Consider the following 24,542-nt stretch of genomic DNA (forward strand, 5'->3'; position numbering starts at 1 on the left):
TTTAAATTTTAAACTTCCTATTTAGAGCCATATGCCAGCGTACTGTTCTGGGGAACCAAGCAAGTATTCCTACCTAACCAGAGCTGCATAAAGAGAATTAAGTATCTGACCTGGGAATATCACAATGGGAATATGCTTATGGTTCAGAAAGAAAGGAAATACTTTTCTCAAAGAAAAACAACATCATGCATTTTGACTGTTGTTCTTTATCAGTATTTATAAGATATGATGTGAAACCATAAAATATTTGCTTTCCTCTTCCACTATCAATTTGATTTTTCTGTCAGTACTGAGTTTTTTTTTCTGTTTTCCACCCCTTTTCTCATTTTTCTACACTACTGGGATTGACGGGTCTTGATGCATGAGATCTGCTCTTACCACACAGATGAACTTAAATTCAACCAGGAGTATTACAGATTCTTCAATTTAAATTACCCTTTCTACCCATTTTTGAAATGCAAAATCTTCTCTTTACTTCTTGGTGAATTAGACAGACATCCTTGGTGATTACAAAACTGGTCCAAATTTATCACTGAAAGATGTCTTGAGAGGGCATATATGGAGCTCTAACAGGTGTGAGCACTTTTGCTTCTGTACTCCAGACTGACTCTTGGAACACCTGACAAAAATTGTTTCGGAGCTTTGAAGCTGTCATTATACTGAGACAGCCTGGTCTGAAGATCTTAAGTAAATGAGAAAGGGAATTGCTGCTGAAATAGAAAGATTGTCATGAGGGTCCCTAGAGATCCATTAGGATGGCATAAAGAGTGTCTAAGTTGGTGACCCTGAATTATGGGGATAATAATAACTGTTGTTATTGAGCAAAACTGGCAGGCATAAAATCAAAATATATTCATTTAAACATATTTTAGCCAGGTATCATAACACATTAATAGAGATATTGTTAAATAATGTGTTAAGACCTCACTGACAAAGACATGGAAATTAAATTGCCAGAAAAATATCTCACTTCAGAGGAAATAGAAGATCTTATAGAGCCTATAAGGAGGTAATAAATTCCCATAGATTTAGTATGCTGGGATTGTGCTTTGTCATATCCAGGGACAGTAAATGTGGAGAAATTCCATTATCTTCAGGAGAGTCATATTTCCACCTACCAGATCTGAATTTGGTCCACTGTGTCCTTTAATAAATATTCATCCAAGGCTGCACTGGGTGTATGTGTCTCTGTAACAGCTATATTGTCCTTCATTGTCCTGGGGGAAGCCTGAAGACCCCACCACTCTGTCAGTCTGGCATCAGCCTGCTTAAAAATCTCACCTGGCCCTGCAGCCAGAGATTACAGGACCCTTTTAGAAAACCTCCTAAGAGGATGGGAAGAAATTTGCCCTTAAGCCTTATCTCAGGATGCATCTTGTGTAGCTATAAAGGTTTTTGGGTTTTTTGTTGACTATTCATATTCATCCAAAAAAAGCCCAAGAAGTATCTGAGAAAGAAGCACCTCACATTTATTATAAGAACCTTGTTTTGCTGTCCATTGAAGGGATCTGTTTCTCATTTTCTGCTGTTAGTGTAAATCTTAGATCCTAGGCAATCATAGCAAAAATTAAGTAAGAGTATTATACGTCGCCTTTTTCTATATCAGACAGCCCAGGGAGTGCATTTGACTCTTCCTGTCAAAAGGAAAGTAAGCAATCCAGAATCTGCCACTTTAGGAATGGAATTGCTAATTCAATCAGTGAAAGGTAATTTACATAAATGCTTGATGGGATCCCAAGAGCACCTGCTTTTGAGTGGGGAGATCATCACAAACGTGCTCTGTGCTCTCTATCATCCTTTTTGGGTACTGTATTTGTAAAAGCAAAAATCAGAGGACTAGATTGGAGACATATCAAGTTTATTGTACTGTGGCCAACTCTGGGTATTTATGGTAAATGATAGGAACAGGGAGAGATTACAGTCTTTTCGCAAGTTCCTTCTGACAAGATCACAGCTAATTTATGGCTATTCAGCATAGGCAATGGGTCTCTTCAATTACAAGAATATTATCAGACTGGTCTGGGATGAAGGCAACACTTGGGGACATTATATTCTCAATTCTGGCATGTGCCTCCTGAAGGTGACTGAAATTTAAGTCTGACCTGAGGGTCTGGCATAAAATTGCCTTTCTGCAAAATTTTAACTACAACAATTTTTGTTGAAAAAAGTTAGTTAGAGGGAAAAAAAAAAGAAAAATAAAAGAAAGATTATAGAAAAGAGAAAGGCAAAAATAATTTTAATTGTTTTTATCAGAAAATTTACAAAACATTATTAAAATTTAATATTTTAATACTACTGTGCCATTCTGATAGCATACCTAGATACTGTTTTGACTTTAGTCCATTAAGGTAAGAGATTAGGATAGAAAACTGCTAATGGATGAAGTACAAATGCAACAATACCTGTACATTAGACAAACAACGTTAAGTGTAATTTTTAAGATGATTACTCCTACAATGGAAACCTGTCCAGCTATTTACAGGTTATAATCACAAAAATGAAATCCTTATGAGCTCTAATACCACCTGCAAAAAATTGTGAAATTAACCCCTGTAAAGCAATCCATCTAAATAAATAAAGCATTAACATAGATACAGAAGTTACGTCTTACTGTGCTCCTCTAGCTGCTCCTTTTGCTTTGGAAAAAAAAGAGCTGAAGCATCCCAGTAAGTCAGCACTAATCCTTCACCTTTGCTCATCTGCAGTGTTTATCATGGATTGCAACCACCTCCCCAAGGAGGTTACAATTTTGAATCTGCTGCCTCTGTTGGCAATAGCGACTTGTTGAGCCCAGAGGCAAACACCCTGGACGGCTCATTTTCCTGGGCAATTACCGACCTGGATATTGCAACTGTAGCGACGGTTTCCAGGTTTCTCTGATCCAAGTAAAAAAAGGTAGCCTGAAGTGAAGGAGTTTTCTTGTAGCGGAAAACTTGGGAAGACAGAGCTCCAGAAAGAGAAACTCAGCACAGAAACCCACCAAAGATCATTCACAACTGACATCCTACAGGGTTTTTTTAATAAAGATCTTCATGTTAAAGGGACAAAAAAAATCACTAACATGAAAGGGAATGTGTATCACAGAGTCTCAAATAATATTTTTAGGATATTACAATAAACCATAATTTGACAGGTCAAGTTCTGCTTCTCAAGAAAAATTCAGAGAAGCATGTCTTTCTTACATTTTCCTTATCATCAATTAAATCCTTTCTGCAATGAGCTTCAAATACACGATTCCATTTCTATGCATTGTTACTCCCCTGAAAACTCCTTCTGATCCTACCACCACAGGCGTTTTCTCAAACCTCCGGCCAAACTGATTATACAGAACAAAAATAATCAAGGATAAAGAAGATTAAAGGGGAAAGTACAAGACTTAACAATATTTTTATGAAAAAAGATGAAAACTAAATCAACAAATTATACATGCTAGGAATTTTACATACTTAAAGTCCACTGGGTAGTGAGTTTTATTTTGTGCTAAAACAAAAATAAACACTCTTACTTAGTTAAGCCAAATGAAAGAGAAAGCTCAGAAAAGAGTTGTCATACCTGCCTGTGCTTCAGTTATTTATACATGTTTTTTAAAAAATCAACAAAAATGTTATAAAATGGAAGGGTTTTCTTCACTAAAGTAAATACTGCACTATGGCCAAGATGTGGGTCCTTCAATCTGAAAACCCTGCTCTGCTGCCTGCACAGTGAGTGTCTACAGTTAATTACTGTCACATTCTTTCATCCTGTCACCCTCCTCAGATAGCCTCAGCTGTACAACCAAAATATGGATGTATTTATCAGGAGGGAAGTTGAAAGTGTGGCAGATGTATTTGTACAGTTTGCAGGACTACAGCAGATATGGCGAACAATTGTGAAAGTACCTGCATATTCTTTTTTTCTCCCAAAATATATCAGATTTTCCTTCCTGTCACTGTTCAATATTTGAGATTGCAGCTGCACTGGCATCAGGTTACTCCCTTTTTGGCTCAAGTGCCTGATACATATCCACGGAAGATTTTGGCTTTTCTAAAATTATGTGAGTCATGTGTCACAGGAACTTTAGTGTCTCACGAAGTCCATGAATCACATGGAAGGCAATATATCCCTGGCCAGCATTATGCAACTATAACAATGCATTTTTCCAAGTGCCACTCCAAAGGCACTTTGCCCTAAACCAAAGTGATATCTGAGATGCATCCACTCCTCTCCCATTCACCTCTCTCACTCCCATTTTCTCCAAGGGGAAAGACCTGCCCTTTTATGAGGTCTACATTAAACTTTGAATTATATCTGTAAAAGAAGATAAAATTCTCCTGAGTATAAAATCAATTATTCTCAGTGATTAATTAAAGCAGCTTCATGCTTCTATGTATCAGCTGTTGCCTGCAGTGACCTACTCAAACTTTCATACATAACATATTTGTGCTAAGACAGAATATGACTAGAAATATCAGTCTTGGGATATTTAAATACTTACAATGTCAGGGAGCAATTACTGAATAAAGTGTAGTGAAAATCACCTGAAATAGAAAAATTATGGGCATACATTTGACTTTATTAGAACCAGTGAAAAGCACTGAGAAACACTGGGGACCTGGAACATTCTTCTGTTTAAGTCATCCATTTTCTAATGAGGAGACACTGAGGCTGCAGAATATGCAGATCTGTCAAACAATCACAAATTTCACATGAAAACTGCAAAAATATAAATGCTTGTCCAAATAGTATTTGGGTGATGAGAAAAAAGAAGTTTAAGTTGCTTCTGTATAAATATTAGGAAAAAGTGATAGGAGTAGGTTACTTTGCTTCAGTCCTGATTAGTCCAAGGAACTTCGGTATGTTTTTATGTTGCTTTTCAAGATGTGACAATGTAGAATTTCACTCACATTTTTGCTAGGAAAAAAAACAAACAACCTACATCTATTATGAAAAGTCTTATTTAAAGTAAGCATAATATTTCCTGGAATTATGCATTTCTCATATAGTATTAAATAGCAATTTTGGCTCTTGATCAATTTTTCATGAAAGCATATACATTTAAATATTTATGCATGTTATGAGTCCTCTGAAATAAATCAAAGACAGAAGTATAGAGTTAATCCAATTAGTTCAGATAGCTGTATGGTCTGCCCTCAAAGAGATTTTCAAGTGAATGTTCATTGAAACATAAGAAAGTGAAAATTTATAAAATGAAGCAGCCTTTCCAACACTGCAATTAATCCACAGACCTTTATACCATAGGAAGCTGCATAGGCCACAAATTGAACAAGAGGTAGGAATAGGGCTGGATGCTTAGATGGATGTTGAAAATCACTAATGTCCATGGAAACTGCACAGACATACTACAAGCCTTGTCATACAGTTGACTATCATACCTCTAACTATCAGAAATGAAGATGAACCCTAGTGCAACAACAACAGTACAATGTTCTCAGTGTGCTGTTGCAAGGTTTGAGTGCTGGCCATCATCCTGGGCCAGATACTGGGTTTCATTCAAGCCCTGTTTGCACAGGTAGGTACCACCTGAGGATGAAGATGTCATATCAAGTGTTGAGGTGATGCCAGGGCACTCCACTGGCAACTACTGCTGAGACTGGCAAAACTGCCCCGGCGGTGGGTGAGTGATATGACTAAACTGGTTTGCCTCAGCTGTGTGACAGATTTACAATTCTCTTTGCAGGGAGAACTAATTTCTCAAATGAGATCAGCTGATTTGGGGCTGATTTGATCAATTCTGTAGGAGGCATCAACACAAGAGTGAGAAACATTCCATCTGTGAGGTCTGGCTCTTGGCCATGATTCCCTCAATTCCCTCACTGAGCTTACATGCACTTGGGCAGTGAGTCAGTCAGCTATAGAAAGACTCTATGACCTTCACTGATGATTGAAGTGTATCAGAATGAAATTCAGCTTATTAAGGATAAGGTTTGTTAATGCCTGTCTTCAAGAAGTGCACTTTGAATTCTATCAGTCCCATGTTTTGCATTTACCTCTGGGCTTGCAGTCTCTAAGCGAAGATAAGAGCCAGCTCTTTCAGTGTGGTGTCACAAGGCAACGGAGATTTACTGATCACATCTAATGAGAAGACACAGAATAGTCTTCTTTATTCCAAAGGAAATCTGACCAGGTAGGTTATTTCATTCTCCTGGCTTGTGAATTGTGTGGATCATTCCTGTGCCACGATGTGAGGTAGTTAGTAGGGTGACAGTGTGAAACCGTGTGTTACACTGTTCTCACAATGCTCATTGTACTCAGTTCCCTTTACCTCTTTCCTAGGGTATCATTAATACATCAATCATTAATTATCTATTTCAAAGTCAGAAAGTATGTACAGGTTCCAAACACCTAATGCACTGTAGATTTTAAGAGACTACCATCCCACAGCCCCTACACCTCAGTAGCAGAGTAACCTTATTCAGAGCCCAGTAAAGTTAATAGGAGCATTCCTGAGTGTTGCAGAATTGCATACCCTAGATGCCCAGGGGATGCATACTTATCATTGTTGAGGGGCTGTAGGAGAGAAGAAGGAAAAGTTATCTCCTGTCCACGAGAACAAGTTTGATGCAGCCTCATCATTCAATAATATGAATATCAGCAGGTCTCTGTATTGTGGGAGCCCTTTGGAAGGGGAAAGGAGAGGAGCAGGAGGCTGCAATAGTTCTATTCTTCTTCAGGGCTGGTTTTTTAGAGCTTCTTTGGGACAGAAGGATCATTGCGCTTCACCACCTTGTGAAACTTAAGCACCTAATGATGGAGGGAAACAATTTTCTCCTGCGTGTAAGTATATTATTTCTTTTCATAAAAATCAGTCACAATGATACAACTATTTTTAAAAGTATTAAACTGGGAGCACTTGCAATTACTGCCAATTGATTACTAGTGTGGATGAGAGGCTGAAATGTTGCTGTGCCTCTGGCCTTAGCAAGTCTACCTCAGTTATACTGCCTCAGTTCTATGTCTATAAATGGGAAAAATAGTATTTGACTCTTCACAGTATTTTATATATTTTAGTAAGATGGAGGTCAGATACATAGCGTCTTTCAGAGACAATTTTAATGTTTCCCCCAAAAATTACTTCCTGTCTTTTTTTTTTTTTTTTAATTTGGAGCATTTCTTTGAGGACTACAATTTACTTAATCACAAAGTATTTAAGTTTTCCTAAAATAACTGTTGAAGTTCATTTTAAAGCTCTGATAGTTTTCTAGGCTTTTTCCTGCACCCATTCACCTCTGTCTGCCCTCCTCTCTTATGGTAGACAGTGGCAAAGAACAAGATGATGGAAAAACACAAGACAATGCAGAGATTTGGAAACACAAGGAGAGCTGGAAGAGCTCAGCTGAACACTGTTTCAACCTTTTTGTTCTTTGAGAGGCATGTATAATGAGCTCCATAAAATTGTCCTATCTGTCCTTATTCAAGATTGGCAAAAAATTTATTCCCTCCATTACAAAAGAAATGCACGGTGCTATTATGTCCAGTACAACTTTTATGCACAGCATGATTGTACCAGTCACATCCTATTTCATCATCCCAAAGCTAGCTGTAATCCTCAGTGCAAACAGATCCTTTTGAGCCTGTTCAGCACAGCACTTTAGATTATATTTGGCTTTTTCTGTCCAATTATTAAACTTTTAGATAAAACCAGTGTAAAGTTCTAAATGCCAGAAACACAGTATTGTTTCTTCTGCTCTTTCGGTAAATCCCTCATTTCAGCTATTAATTCTGTCCAATTATTAAATCTCTAGGTAGAGCCAGTGTGAAATTCTAAATGCCAGAAAGCCAGTATTGTTTCTTCTTGCTCTTTTTGTGAAACCCTCATTTCAGCTATTTTTTTTCCAAACAATTTTTGTTTACTGAAGTTTGAATTCCCATTACAACTTTGTAAAATGGTTCTTAATACGTCAAAATGCCTTCTAGAAATAATGGCAGACATAAAAACCCACCCAAAAATCATCCTTTTCTTTTTATCTTCAGAATCTTAAATTTAGTTTGTAGCACAGCCTCTGGTCAATACATAGGAGCAAACTCAGTCTATCCAATCCATGTTGGATTAAACTTGCATTATATTCTCAAACATGCAGATGTGAGTTTACTGGAGAGCTTTAAAGAGCTTTATTTCCTGCACTATCCTCACTTCCCACTTCCCTGCTGTGTTTTATCTTCTCTTCACACCATGCTGGTAAATCATGTATTTTGGACAGCTTCACATCCCATCTTTTACTCCTCCAAAAGACAGAGATATCACAGTGTTGTGCAGCAGTCTAAATGTCTATATTATATCCATTCATCCCCTCTCTTGTCAGCCCTGCGCAGCAGAGCCCCTATCATACAACTCAATACGAGGATGTAGTCGCACTACACAACCCCAGACGGCAAGACAGAGAACCAGAGGTGTACATCAAAGACAGAGTACCAGAGGTGTACAGCAAAGACAGAGTACCAGAGGTGTACAGCAGAGTACCAGAGGTGTACAGCAAAGGGCTCAGCCCCATCTCTACCATAATTTTGCTATCATGGCTTTGCACACAGCAAATTGCCCTCACAGGAGAGGTGCTCCATCCCTCTAATTGATTTGGTGGCTCTCTGCTGGACTCATTCCAAAAGATTGGTGTCCTTCCTCTGCTGGGGAACCCAGAGCTGTAACTTTATGTACTTAACCATGTGTCTTCTTTTCTGCTTGTAGCATGTATTAAATACCATTAAAGATTCTTCTGTTTCATCAAGAACAACTTTTACAGTTAATTGACACCATAATATATAGCTAATATACAAAACATGAGACAAGCATTTAAGTTCTTTGCATAACCTGAATGAGATGAGAACTTCATCATGTCAGCTGGTGTATTTTTTTTACCTAATATAATTTGAAAACATGTTTATGATGTACAAATATTTTAAAATTAGACTATAATTAGAGATTCTAAGGTCTAATTTTGCACCTAACTGTGAAGTTCTTAAATTTCATTTTAATTCTGTATTCTGTGTCTTCTCTGTCTTCTGCAAAAGCAATTAATATAGAGATTATATAGATCATAGAGCAGCTCACAAATGAGAAAAAATACATTTTCAAAATATTTCTCAAAATGCAATGAATAAATAATAATGTCTTTCCATTTTGTAGGAGTTACATATTTAACCTTTTATTTCATCAGACATTACTCCGTTTATGTAACTAAAATATCCAAATCTTCATTCAGTGAATCAAAGATTTTAATTTTAATTTTAATATTTTTAAGATGGTTTACCAAAAGAAAGTAGAATTGACAGCTACATAAGAAAACTGACAATTTTTGTCATTTAAAGACATTTTTTCACAAATCCTTCATGCAAGAAAGAAGATGCTAGTTGACAGTATATGTCCTTAAGGAAGATGAGTCTTTGGATATATGAGACTTTTTAAGGTCATATCCTTAAGATATTTATGCACACCTATGTATTCAAACTTCAAGTATAATTGAACACATGTAGAAATTTAATCATTAGTAGAGGATGTAGTTATTTACTTTGGATTGAATAAGTATTACATCTGGTTGTAAAGAGAAGCTGCAGTGCCATTCTTGGTTCAAAGATGAAATAATGGGAAAGTACGTGATTAGAGCTGGTACTAAGACACAATAACAGACTGCCTTAGCAACTTGGAAAAGCAGGAAGAGTTGGGAATACAGACCTCACATTATCAATCAGTTTCCATCCCCCATGGGAATTTTACACTCAGATGTCAAATTTCATTAAGTAAACTGTATGAAAGGGATAATTTCATGCCCAAACTGATATTTGCATGTCTGTAGTGTCTTTAATTTGGGGTTTTTTGGACATGAGTTTGCTCGCTATAAAAAGGTTGTAAATCAGCATTTCCTAAAGAGCCTTATAATGAATTTGACCTCAAGCTGGGGCTGCACATCTATCTGCAGTGCAAACCCATTTGCAGGCTGCTTGGATTTCTGACAACAGTGACTGTGGCAGTGGCAGTGCTACTCCAGCCCGAGGCTCTTGTCTTACATATTCTGCAGATCTGGAAAAGACAGTCTGCCCATGACAGCTCCACCTTGCAAAAGGTTCCACTGAGTAGGGCCACAAACTAAAAAAAAACCAAAAAGCCTTTAGGAGACACAGAGAAAGATTTTGTGAGCTACAAATACATTCTGGCCCTCCAGGAAGACTGCGGCCCTCATTTCAAATCCAGAGAGTACTGACATCTGGACATTCTCCATTCATGAAAACCCAGAGTGCTTCCTCATGCAGAAAACTGCAAGGCTTGTTTAAAGACTAGAAACAGAATAATAGAAATTATGCTGCTGTGATGAAGGATAATTCTTACTGCTTTAGATAACAATGTAAATACTGTAAAGTCTACATGACATCCTGTAAAGTAAACATAAAAAAAAAAGAAGAAGGCTACATGAATGGCTGGCAATGGCTAGAGGAAGAAAAACTATCAATGGGTATCTAGAGCCAGCAGACTTAAGTGTATGTAAGCTGGTTCTGTTTAAATATCAACAGGGATACACACTGAGATGGTAATATTTTCACAATTACAGAGAAAAGAATTAAAGAGATTCTAAATATCTTTTGAAGGGTAAAAACTCATGGGTAACAGTAATTTGATGTTTATTTTCTATTCTAGAAGAAATCATATTGGATGTTGAAAGAGCAAATAGAAGGGTAAACCTGCAAACATGCAGGAACAGATATCTCTTTCAGAAAACTGCTCATAGCAATTTTGTGCTGGTCAACATGCTTATTGGAGGTCTGTTGAGTCACACAAAGTCATACAGAAATGTGAAGATAATGCAGAAGCTTGGAGATAACTCAGAATCAGGGATCATGGGGTAATTAGGTGGGTCAGACACACCAGGTGATTCAGACGAAGTTCACCTGAACATCATGTACTTAATATGACTAAACTCAAGACAATAATTAGACAACCAACAATTCTGGAACAGCATATGTAGTTCACTTTCAAAGAAACATATTTTTAAAGGAGTGATTCATAAAGTTAGTAAGGGTTCACATCTGATAAACAGATGAACAGATACTTCCAGGAAAACACAGATGGATTATGTGAATACAATCCCTACTTAACCTCTGAACTGACTGAAAGATATACAGCCACATCAGGGAGGTGGTAAAATTCAGTTAGTATATCTTTAATCTTGGTAATTAACAGAAAGAATTATATGCATGCTGTCATTGTCTACCATTGTGCAATTTATTAATGTCTTGCCCATGCTGGTGATCAGGAGCAGGACCATGACCATGACTGCACACATTCACATGCACACAGCTTCTATGGGTGTAATGATTTTGTAATTCTCCAGCTGCTTCCAGTTCTGTAAACACTTATTGACTTTCTTTCTACTAATGAGCTGAGACTTACCCAGTGACACAAAACACCTGAGGGGCAACCTGCACAGACTGCAATTAACTCTTGGTTCCTGTTTCTGTTATTTAATTAGTAACATCAATTTTGAACACTACACATACTGATCCCAGAATATACAGGCAATTATGAACAGCCATTAAACCCTATTTTCTAAATTACATGACAAGGATAAATGGTTTTAGAATACAAAAATAATGTAACCAAAACATGCTTTATGCTGTGTCTCTGCTGGATAAGCTTAACAGCTCCTCACATTACATGATAATTCCTACTTCTCTCTAGTATCAGTGTACCAAGGACATAATGATTTCATAAAAACTGTCCTCCTCTGCAGAAATCTCAGAAGGTGTTTTCCCACAGAACAATGTAAAGAGGCAGAGTGTACACAGAAGTGAGTTTGGCCCTGGGAGCACAATGTACTTTCTGCTACTCTACATAGATGTACACTGAAGAGGGTAAAGTGTTCAATGGTTATTTAGAGTTTAAACATTGGTTTTACTTTGAAGCCTGTTTCACCTGCCTGCAACTAATGAGCACTTCACGGTTCTTGGCCCAGAGCTATCCATAGTCCATAAGTGCATAAGCCTGAATACTGAAGTGAATATCTAGGCCAGAAAAAGCTCTCCTTTCAATCCTATGGTCATATAACATAGAAAGCCTGGGAGCCAGGTCTATGCCTATAGGACCATACTGCCTTCTATGTCATCAAGATGAAGAAAACTAGGTTTCTCAGGTTAGCTCTCACCCTTACACCTTATAGAGGCCAGACACTCTAAATCAGCAAGTGCTCCAGGTTTATGTTGAGCCTGAAATAAACCAGACCTGGGGAAGAAGTGCAGATGCCTTTGGCAGTGGCAGAGGTTTGATTTAGGCAAAAGATCTAAGCTTCTGCTGAGCTGGGAAGACTATGGTGGTGAACAAAAGGAATTGGGATTGCTAAAGAACTTCAAATAGATGGAGACATGTGATCTGGGACCCACTGCTGCTCACACATACACCAAAGCAAACATTACTTCACCACCATGAAGACAATGACTCCAAAGCAGTTCCTGGAACTTAATGTGGGATTGCTTAGACTGGAGAAGAGAAGGTACAGGTGCATAAATATCTGATGGGAAGGAGAAGAGAAGACAGCACCAGGCTCCTCTCAGTGCTGCCCAGTGACAGGACAGAGAGGCAATACACAAATTACGTGAGTCTGTAGTTACTGAACTCAGCAGCACTGCCCCAGCACCTTCTGTAGTGCAGGCTTCAACCCTAAACCTTGCTTCATTTATTAGGAACATAGCAGGAAAACTTACAGAAGCTGCAGGAAGGCTACCTCCTTAGGTATTGTTATTTAAAAAACCTGCTTTTTTCACCCTTAAAGCTCACTGGAGATCAAAGCACTCTTGCAGAAGCTGTCAGTTTGGATAAGCTTCTGAGCCCAAATATGATTTAAAGTTTGCCCAGTGTTTCTGGGTGCCTTCTTACCTGCCCAGTGTTTCTAACATAAGGCCATTAATGTGCTGTGCAAGTACATGGTTTCACAGTTTTTCTGCTTGATCCTTTCCGACCAAATTCCTTTCCTTTTTATAGTTCATTAAATGTGAAACTGAACCTATACCCAGTATGCTATAGACAATTGCCTATGCTGATGCTTGTTCTAATTCAATAATTATGCTAGGATTAAGTCTACTTTGTTACAGCAGAGTTACTATCCTTGCAAGGCAGAACACAAACATTTTTTTTCCTTCTGGAAAGGAGACATTTAGGCATACAGAACTTTCAGACAAAGGATGGGGAGTCATACAGGATGTGGTTTGAAGACAAGAATTCTCCACATATGATAAAAGCTATCCCCGTCTTTTGGTAGCTTCATCATACTCTGCCTCGCCCCCTCACAGCTGTTATTTTTCTGTATGTGAAATGCATCCAAACCATTTCACACATAGGAAAAAACCCTCAAAAAAGCTCCAACCCCAAACCAAGTTAAGAATAGAGTAATTCAAACATATGACAATGTGATATCCAAAAAACTAGTCACTTTAGTCATTCAGCTGATCAGTCAAACACCACATTGTTAGAATTTAATTACCAGCCATTGCAGAGATTGACAAATGGCACAATGGAGTGGAATATCTTGGCTGGGAGATAACATAACTGAAGCATCTGATGTTGTCTATCCTTTCCCTCCACATCCTTCACAGCCTCTAATGACATAAGAGACATCTTTCAAAATAACATTTCTGTATCTTTAGAACAATTTGGAAATTACCCATGCACTGACTTTGAATGTTCAAAGTCCTTAGAAAAGGATACAATAATTTTATGCACCATTTAGTTATCCATATTTTCACATAACTGCAAACAATTTCAAAGAGATAAAAGTGACAACTACCCTATGACCACAACACCACAGTCTCTTTGCATCACAGCCTGATAAAAGTTTTGTCAGCAATTCAGTACTGAATAAACAAAGTTTAAATGACATAAAATAAAAGACCACTAAATTACTTCATTCATTCAGGCTGAGGGCTGCAGAGTACTTGGCTTAACATAATACATGGAGACATTGCAACAGGAATTTATTAAGGTAATGTTGCTTTGATTACTGTGGAAAATCACTCTTGTGCTTTAAATCCATAGAAAATTATTTACAATTATATCAACATCTTTGCAAAAATCATAAAATGAGCTGGATAGAATTTGTATTATCTTACAAAGCAGAAGTAATGGCAAAAATTTCTTCATTTTTGATGGTGTTTGATAACAGCACTCCACCATTAGCATGTAGCTTTGTTATGGACTTATCATCACCTAACTCCTACTGCTCAGCTGTCTCTTTGTATAAGGTACATGGAACATATACCAGCAAATTAATCTCCATAACAAATGTGGGGATTTTTCCCTCTGCCAATATCTTGGTGGGTAAAAACAGGGTTTGAGGGAGACAAGCTTCAGAAACTGATGTCTGAAAACAGTGCCTCCAATTTTAGGCAACAATTAATCAATATTCATTATTCAAAAGCCCTCATCCAAGCAATCAATTCTAAATGACATTTTAAGTTCTAAAAATGTAATTCACCTTCCAAACCTGGACAAACACCAGCTGAACATTATGCATGTTTCCACTGAAAGATTCCGGCCAAAAACAGATACATTGCAGCTCTGGAAAAAAAATGGTTTCAAAATATGGCATATAGCACTGAAGGGCTCTGGCAAATGGGGTCCAGAGAACCTGTGGGCTGGGGTAGGATTGTACATTTGTGATGTTCCCACTCCACACAGTCTACTTAGCCCCTCTTCTGCAGAGAGAACACTGATCTCTTGCCTGGGCTAGTGGAACAGAACTTGCAGCCAAGTACAGCTTTGCACATGCTGCAAAGACAGACTGGTTCGTGAAAAGACACAAAGGCAGGTTTGCAGTAGGATGCTGGACAATGAATTCACAATTGAATTGCTGGACAATGAATTCACTAGCTGTAACACAGGAACTTGTACTATTTACTGCTTTTCATCAATAAGGTTAAATACAGGCAGCCATGATTAATTTCAGCACTTAGATCTAGCAAAGCCTGAAAAAAACCCAGTGATTAATACCTCCTGTACCAAATCCATGATTCAAAAACCACTATTATTAGTGAATAAATGAAACCTAGGCATGTATCCAAAGTGTGTTCCAATAACACCTCAGGAGAGTGCGTTCAAGATCTGACTACACTTGATGGACTTGGATGCCCCTAAGCGCATCTGCAGTGGGATATGCAGCTTGTTGCAAAATCCCCATGTAATAGGGAGGCAGCTAGCAGTTATGCTTCCTGACTATTCCTGAGACTCACACATAACTGCAGTGCAAAACTACTATGTGGAAAAATACTGTAAATCGCACATAATGTGACTAACCACATTAATACAAATGTAGTCAATATGTTACAATGTTTCTTACAACCAAAGGAGTCTTTAAAATATTCATATAACTTACTGTTGTATCTTTTTGAGTGGCTTTCTATATATAATGAATATCTGAACTACTAGCAAGCTTTTTAAAAGAAACAGATATGATGTTCATTGGTGCCATTATTTTCCTTTAGCAATTCATACATTGAGCAACTGATAAAATCACAAAATATGAATTGAACAGGGAGAACAGTTGAGACATTTTTTTTTAACAGTGGTACAGAACTTCCACCATTTAAATTAACATGACAGACGGAGGGTGAGAGAAAGAAAAATGAGGGAAATTATTGAAAGAGTGAGAGGCAAAGATTTGATTTAATGATAAAAAAATTAAATAGAACTCCTGAGATGCCTTGTTTTTATAAAACTGCAAAGCGTGGGAGGAAAGTGTTCTGTAGCAGAAAGTTTTTGCCTCACTGTGACAGAAGTCTGTGATTCACAGAGATAATGGTGAGCACCTTTCATCTAAAAGGATGTCTAAGTACATTACAAACTGATTTACAAACTATACACAGCATTAATTATACAAAATTCTGCCATTTATCACAGAAATTCAGCTATCAGTGGGAGAAACAGAACAAGTAATGAAGGCAGGAAGTTCAAAGTACATGCTCTCTCTCCCCCATCCTCACAAACCCACCCTCTAGGTTTTCCAGTGAATCTTTCTCTTTTTCTAATGGTTATGGTGAATAATGACCTGCAATAAGGGCAGGGTGTTTAAGTTCTGCAAGACGGAGCTCAGCAGGCCTGTGAGCTGCCCTCTTTTCCGACACATTACAAGTAACAAATGACGAACTGTTTGCCACATCCACCCAGTTTGCTCGTCTGTCACCAAATAATGGATGCCTACTGTTATTGATACCATGACAGCAGTTTTCCTTCCTGCTCAGGTGGAAGAGATGCTCATTTTGGAAGTCAGTGTTTCTGTTCCAGCCCTTGCTGACTGTAGGGCTGCAGAAATACTCAATGCTTTCATCTCTCTGACAAACCACATAAGTGAAGCAAAACTATAAATTCTGACTACCCATTGAAATGAAGAGTCCAAAAAAAAAAAATTGCTACTAATTGACATTTTCCACTTGGCATTTCACATTTGGGCACATACAGAAAAAAAAAAGAAATACAATGAAAAAGTAGATTTGGTCAATGTTTCCACCTCTACAGCAAGAGCACAGCAGTCAGAAGTCTCCATGAGAAGTGCACGATGTAACGTCCACTACTCTGCCGCACTTGTGGCAGGGGGAACTAATTGTCATCTCCAGCCCCACATGAGGAAGGAACTTCCACAGTGTCAGTTGGCAGCCTTGGCAAAGGAAATCCTGATTTCTTTCAGAAACACTTCCATTTTATATAAAGCACATTCAGTCAGCAAATGGTAGAGAAACACAGTCTAGCCTGGTGGTTAGGACACTACCCATGCTTGAGTGCTACAGATACTATTCCAGTAAATTGCCAATTAGCTCAGATTGGGTAAAAAATTGTCAGGGTAAGACAGTGAAAACATCCAATGCAGAAACCGAGAAAAACAGGCACTAACTTAAATATTCAATTCTAGAAAACCAATCAGTTTTATATTAGAAGGACTGAACTTGCACAAACAAGAAAAAAAAGGAAAGATCTGCATTTTGAAAATAATTTCTGATCCAAAATTTCTACTTCATTTCAAGATAATGCTGCTAACATGAATACTCCCTTCAGGTGAATTATAAAATGTCTCTGAATAAAACCTGAAGCTAGAATATATTGACTTCTCTGTTGTTACTTAACTTTTACATTATTTTCTCAGCAAGAAATGTCCCTTTATATTTGCATGCTTCTTTTATCTATTATCTCTAATTGCCTGGCTCATTTTAATTATTAGCCTGGGAAATTCTGGGGATATTGAAGAAGAGTCTCTTAAAACAGTGAAGGTGCTAAAAAAATCAAGGTTTCCTTAGTCACCTGTTCATTAAAACCACTTCCTGCAATTATTCCATCACTTTTGACTTTGTTTTTAAAAATCTACTTTCTGGACTTAAAAGGTCAAGAACAATCCCCCTCAAACATTAATGAACTAGAAATCTTTCAGAGTTGTCTTCCTGAGCTTTGCAAATATTACTATTTCTTTGGGAAACATAAACTGCTACATTTATCTTTTCAGAATTGAATAGTCATTATCAATATCATTAAGCACTGCTAAAATTTTTACTTTCTTGCTAATATACTGAAGTCAACAAGCCCATGTTTCTGCATGTATTTTAGATGCCAAAACCCATTCTGCTCTCTAGATGATCCATAAACTCTGAGACAAGTGTACACAACGCTCTTAAACTTCTCCATATAAAAACCGAGAATGACTTAAACAGAAAGAAATGTCAAATGAAAACAACAGAGATGATGTTGCTATGATCATTTTACCCTACTGAAGAAAAATGAATCTCAGAAAATCTGAAGGTACAATTCTGAAGTTGTCTGCTTGCTATCCTAATGTGATGCAGAATCTGGCCTTGCCACTGGCTGGCCACACATTATCTGCCACTCTGGCTACACTGAGATTGAAAGATGCGATGAAAAAAAAAAGACCTTTTCCTCCATGATTTATTAAGTCTGCTCAGATCATTTGCATGACCTTTGGATAGTGAAAATAGACATTGAGCCATTGATTGGAACATACTGATTTACTTTGGGAAATTCTTGTTCTTCAGTTGTGCAAAAGCACAGACCATCTCAGTGCCCCACACTGCTTCTCTGCCTCATCTAGACTCTAAAAGCTAGTTTTAGGTCAGTGTGCAAAGGCACTTTTTTCCTTTGTTCTAGACATCTTCATAATCAAATCTACTAGTGTGGATTTAATAAAAGGCATTAAAAGGAAGATCAGTCAGTGTTCTAAAGGAAAAGGTGAAAGATTTGTCAAGTATTGTAAGTTCAAACGTGGGTCCCTGAGTAATTGATTTATTTACTTCTGTCAAAGCTCTTCACTGTGCATCTCCTCTCTAGTCTTACCCCAATAAGATTTAAATTGTTAGATTTAAATTCTAACAATCATTTTTGTGTAGGCCTCCTGAAGTCTATTGGTTCATGAACTAAGGAATAAGTAACAAGCTGCTGGTGGATGATAATATGCTACATGTCCTCACATAGCCTAATGGGGGGGAATCTGTGCGGTGGTGTCATATATAATGTAAAAATAAAAGCAGTGTTCCTGAGAATAAAAGGATACTTATAAGAGAGCAAGCAGAAACTCAGAACATCTTGCTAGAATGCAGATTCAATTAAAACCCCACAGAGGATGCCATTATGAAAGGGATATATACCAGACGGGCTCAATTTCTCAATAAACTGAGAGGAAAAAACAGAGGAGTGATTTTTCAATTAGTTTCAGAATCAGATTGGAAGCCCTCTAGGAGCAGAAAAGAACCCCTCAACTGTACTGGTATAACACTGAACCATACTGAAATGACAAAGAGTTACAAATAGATGTCTGAAAATAGACGTACCTGTTAGGCCACTGGGCTAGATTTGTTGCTAGTGTGATTTCTCTGAAGCCAATATTGCTATACAGCTGTGTAATTCATTCATCATATTTTACCATCTACACTTCATTTTTGGGCATAATCAGACATATTGTGTGTGGTAGGCATATGGTGGAGTTGCAAACCAGAAGATCTACCCTGAAACTATTTTTGGTTATTTCCCTCTTTCCTGTCACAAAGTCAGAAATCTGTAACAACAAATACTGTCACTGAAAGGCTATGTCTTCTGATGTAGAAATTGCGCTGAAGTAGCCAGGAATATTAATTCAGTACATGACACTAGATGGTAGCGGCAGTTCATTAAAAAATGATTCTATCTATTGTCCTGAATAGGAAAATAAAAGACTGGAAAATGAGCATGGACAGTCATCTAGCACTTATTTACCACTGGTAAATGATAGAATGGTAGGTTTTTTAACCCCTTTCTAACATAAAGCAGTAAATTATCCCTACTAATTAATTATTTTAAAGTGTCAGAAAAAAAAAGCTTTCCATAAATCCTTGATGTATCTTTCAAAATGTTTGCATTTAAGAAGGATAATATAAGAAGTTTTCTAACATGACAATTAAATAAGCATGTTATTCCTGGCTACTTACTTGCAAAAACAATTTGCAATAGATCAGAGTGTATCATAGCACAAATCATCTGCTTAAGTCAGGGTATTTTTAATTTTTGAGGTTGTCTTATGAACCATAAACCCCTATCTGTGTTAGAGAGAAATTTAACTATTCCTTCTCCTTGTCTCCAGCTATGATGATCCCTACTCCTCCAGATTTACCTAATATTTTAATGACAGTAGGAAGCATCTTTGCCCTGTGTATTCCCTCTCCCTTGTCTGCTGCATAATTGTATTTTTCCTTGAAACAGGGAGACAAAAGCACCTCCATGCCAATTAGATTTTTAGACCTTTTTGGTTAGGGGAATCAAGGCTAATTGAATCACACTCCGACTGTTGGGTTGCAGCCAGTCATGTCAACATTGTGAAGGGTGTGAGGTAATAGATCAGTCCCCACTGAATAGGCAGAGAGGCACTCTAATAATCACTCTAATATCACTCTCTATGCAGCATCTCATCATAGTTCTTCAAAGCTTGGTGAAGTACCTATGCTTTGTTAGCAATGGAAATATGTGTTAGAACATTTATCCACATTATTTATTTTAATAAAGAACCCTAGGAAATAGGAAATAAAGTATTCACATAGAAATAATCTTGCCACTGTTAGGAAAGGATCACTCTTGTCTTAAAAATGTTTTCTCACAACTCTTGACTTATGCAAATGTAGAAAGTCCTTGGAAAGGCTTAAATCCTTTATACTCTCAGAAGGAACCAGGTTTAGAAACTGTTAGAATATAAATCAAATAATTTGTTGCAGGAAAGGCAGTTTAAGGCCACTTTCTCAGAGCTGGAAGATGTTGTGAAGGGTAATCATAACCTCTGTTTCTCATCAACATGGCTTTTTTTGCTTGTCATCTTCTCAAACATGATATAATTACAGCTGAGTGCCTGATGTTTTCTTCTGCATGGGATCACCTTTCCCATTCCTGACAGCAGCCTAATCGGCAACTTCCGGACAAGTTCAGACTAGTTCATTTGTATTATCGTCTGATTTTTGAAGCTGGCAGTTCTGGAAGAGCCAGAACGCCACAAGCAAGTCAGGAAATGGGCATTGGCCCTTAAAGGAAGATTTCTTTCTGTCTAACAACTCTTTCAGACATAGCATGAACTATGTGCCAAAGCAGAAAAGCTGATGACTTCTCTGCTTTCCATTTTATACAGTATCATCAGAGATGGTCCTATTATTCATTGAAGTATCAGGTCTGCAAGACTAGAATAACTGATAATTTGCTAACAAGTAGAGCTCGTTTCATTTACTTTAATCTCTGATAATACCTGTGCCCTTCTCATTACCCACCCACATTTTCTGCAGGCTGGTGGGAGGATTGCACTACTCAGATGGGAGATAATGACCTATATCTTGTCATGAATTCAGTTTCTCACCAGAGATTTGCTCTGCCATAAGAGAAAAGAGAAATCATTCACTACTGCAGGAAGCATTTGCATGTAGTATTATATCATCTACAGAGAATGAACTTCATGAACACAACCAATCCACTTGAGCTCTTTTTTTTTTTTTTTTTACTGAAACATTAACATTGATTTACTTTCCTAGATGTACCCCTTGTCAGAGTCTTATGGACAGCTTAAGAGTTTTGTAATAAAAAGAAAAAGCTCAGAAGGTTCTATTTCTTGGAGGACCACATTTATTGGCACTTTTTTCGCATGATTTTTTCCTTTTTCTCCAATAATATCACTGCACATATAATAACGAAGAATATCTGTCCAATATACTCTCTTAAGTAAGACATTATTCTGTTAACAATTAACTATTAATGGAAGCGAAGATTCAAGGTTTATTTGCTATTTTCACTTCCGTTTCTAATGCTAAATTTAGTAACAAGTGAGAACAGCTCAGCTTGTGCTGGGAGGCTAAGACAACTTTTAAAATGTATGGAATACATTTTTTCTTGCTAAAATACATAGGTTCAAATAATAGTGTTATGTGCCCACTTGGGCTTTCTTTTCCCAACAGTAATATAACTCTTGCACTGTTCTCTAGCTTCATAAAAAATTAAACCATTTTGGAGAAGTATTTTCCCCAGCTCACTGGAGACATGAGTGGGAAGAAAAACCCAAAAACCATTTGAAGGTGAGTCTTCATGTGATATTCTTCACCGTCTGCTTTCAGCCGGCTTTAGGATATATGCATACATGGGAGCACTGAAGTAATTCATCTGACAGGTGCTTACTGAATTGTTACGATAAAGGTGTAAAGAGAACACAGTGGTGGGTGCAGGACAACACTTTTCAATGGGATGATACAGAACATTTGATGGAAACAACAGACAGTCCAATCATTACACAATTTTGAATGATAATGGAAGCTTTTTTCACAGGGGTTAATGGATTTCTCAAATATATCCTCCTGTGACATCAACAAAGGAAGCAGTAAGTTTCCTCAGAAAAGGTCTTCTGGAAAGAAGAAAGAAGGGACCCAGTGAACAACTTTTGGAAAAGGAGGATGTGGATGGATTGATTACCTCCACTTATTGACTCAGCTGTCAATCTGTGTGGTGAAGCAGAAGATCTAGAAATTTAATATTAATCTTTAGGGAAGATGTATTGATGAGTCACATGAATAAATCTAAAGTCAAGAAGAAATGCTACTAGAAATAACCACTATTCCCTTTACCCTCACCCATTTCCTATGAAATGAGTAGGAAAGGGAAAAGAAATGAGGCAGCAAAAAAAACCATAAGATGAAATGCAACTTGGGAAGAAAATGATAGAAAGTTACTAGAAAGAAGTGGGTTTTAATCACCAACAAGTAACACAAAACCAACTAAACTCCTACCACCTGATCTTCAGTGAAGAAGTCAAACAAGAAATCTCATATTCCTGAAGTGATAACTTTTGGATGTTGTTTGTTGTTGTTTTTTCCTTCTGTTACTTTCTACCCAGCAATGCCACATAGCTTCTTTCCTGCATTGCCTGCCTTAACACCAATTCACACCTTACATACACCCATGCCATGCACGAGAGGAACCCAGCGCTGAGACAACCCAATGAGAGTATGATCTTCTCAAACATCAGTGGAGTGATGAATTGCTGAACAAAATCCCAAAGGTGCAAGAGATCAGCATACCTTGCAGGACAGTAATTGTATGCCACTAACACCATCAGGACATTTCCCACTAAATTCACAGAGTAATGAAACAAATCCTATAAAAATGAGAATTGTGAATGCACGTTTTACAGAACAGTTTGTCCTATATCAGGGAGAACTTACATCTTTGGCAGACTAACAGTAATGAAATTTTACCCTGACCTTTTACTCTGTCTCTTTACATTATAAATAAATGTTAACACTACTAATTTGGATCAGTCTGGCCTTCCTAGCCAATATTTTTGTAATATATTTAAAGTTTCTAAGATGACACAAGGTGGGTGGTTTTCTTTGTTCTGAGGCAGTCTGTTTTCCAAATAATCATTCACTCTGATTCATCAGCCTACCAATAAGATAAGCATATATTGCCTGCAGCTGTTTATTTAGCTTTATTACAGGTAAGAAGGACAACAACCAGGAATAAGGAAACAAATATTTGCTGTGACTCATTCGGTTATTGTGTAACAGTTCATGACCATAACCATGAAGACATATTAACTTTAAACAGATAAGGGCATGGCAATGGAGATTATATATTAATAGAACTAAATTACTCATGAGGCTGTTAATTTCATTCAGAATATGCTAGGGAAGTTCTAAACATATCTTCCATAAAGGTATTTTCAATACATATTCATTTTTTTAAGTGGGTTTTTTTTTTTAAAATCCAAAGAAATCAATTGGCTTCTAAGGAAGATTTTCACTAGGATTTTTAGCTTTCCCTAAATTTTCTGCAAAGAACTTGTAGAAGAAGAATTTGACATATCTTGGAAGATAGAAACTTCCATGTCAACAGTAGCAGTTTTAGAGCTAGTTTAGCTACTGGCCAAAAGGTTTTGCTATGTTTTTGTCCTAGTTTTGCTCAAAAAGCTACCTAAAAATTTTGTCAAAACTCGCTGACATAGTAAGTTATTATTATTAAAGGCTGTTGCTATAAAATAGTTTGCTTTAGTAGATTCCCTCCTTTTCCCCCCAGCAATTACTTAAACTCTTAATATTACAGAGACATAATGGTTTATTCAGAATGAAAAGTTCATGCTTCCACCAGCTTTAAGGCTAAAGAACATGAATAATTTTATCTTTAATGACCTATTTGGAGACCTCAGTCACCTATACCTGGATGACACCCTATGCACAGATAAAAGGTCTTGCTGAATGAGAAAAAACTTTGAAAAAACTTTAAAAAAACTTGTTTTATAGAATTTCTTCATTACACCCAACAGTTTGCATTTTTTCTGTAATTTACCAACTATATCTACAAGAGCAGAGCAGTCTATTGTCCCTCACTGCCTTCCAGAAGGCTTGAAAAATACCTGTATGCTTTAGAGAGGGGGCCTTTGTCTAGATCAGCTCTGCTGCTGCTGCCGTCTTCTGGAATTACTGCAGCATGGAAACACAGTTCAATAGTCCTAGTTCAAAAGCATTCATATTTTCAGATTATTTTGTTCCGCTCCACATGATTTAATGCATGAAGGATAACATAAAGGCCTTGGGAAACTCTTCTATCTCCTTGGTGCTTGTGTGATACTTGCTGTAATGGTAATGGGAGTTACATGCGTGCATCCAGGGAAGAATACACCATGGTTTTTAATATGATAAACAAGGAGCAACCTAGAAATAACTCAGTTTTTTTCTTCAGTGGAATTCTGCAGCATATATTTGAAGCACATAAACAGCAACAGGTTTTTAAAACAATCCCTATTCATTGAGCATTGCGGCTGTAAGATTCTCTACCCCAAAATAATTGGGCTGTTTGTAATCTGAATTGACAGACTTGTTTTATGAAAATTAAGTTTATTAATAATTTATTATCTATTATTTTAGAGATTTTTACCACAGTGACCATACCTAGCTATGATATATATTATTGACTGTATAAAAACCTGTACATTATATATATATATACACAAATATAAAAATAATGTGTATCTGGGGAGCTACATAGGACATGGCAATTAGGTGCTATTTCCTGCATGGAAACTTTG

General features: G+C 37.2%; 1 protein-coding gene across 2 annotated transcripts in view; it reads right to left on the reverse strand.

Moving 5' to 3' along the window:
- The window catches only part of PTPRR (protein tyrosine phosphatase receptor type R), a 136,067-nt gene that overhangs the window by 72,355 nt on the left and 39,170 nt on the right, over positions 1-24,542 (reverse strand). Inside the window, exon 1 of one of the 2 annotated variants that reach the window (XM_085044909.1) lies at positions 2,612-2,700. The exons of the other annotated variant lie outside the window; for it this stretch is intronic. The gene's annotated coding sequence lies outside the window, so the exon portion shown is untranslated. Of the gene's footprint in view, positions 1-2,611; positions 2,701-24,542 lie in introns of those variants that run through there. 2 annotated transcript variants of the gene reach the window in all.

Source organism: Lichenostomus cassidix, chromosome 1Aa, assembly GCF_008360975.1.
Source record: "Lichenostomus cassidix isolate B80296 chromosome 1Aa, HeHo_3.0, whole genome shotgun sequence".
NCBI lineage: Eukaryota > Metazoa > Chordata > Aves > Passeriformes > Meliphagidae > Lichenostomus > Lichenostomus cassidix.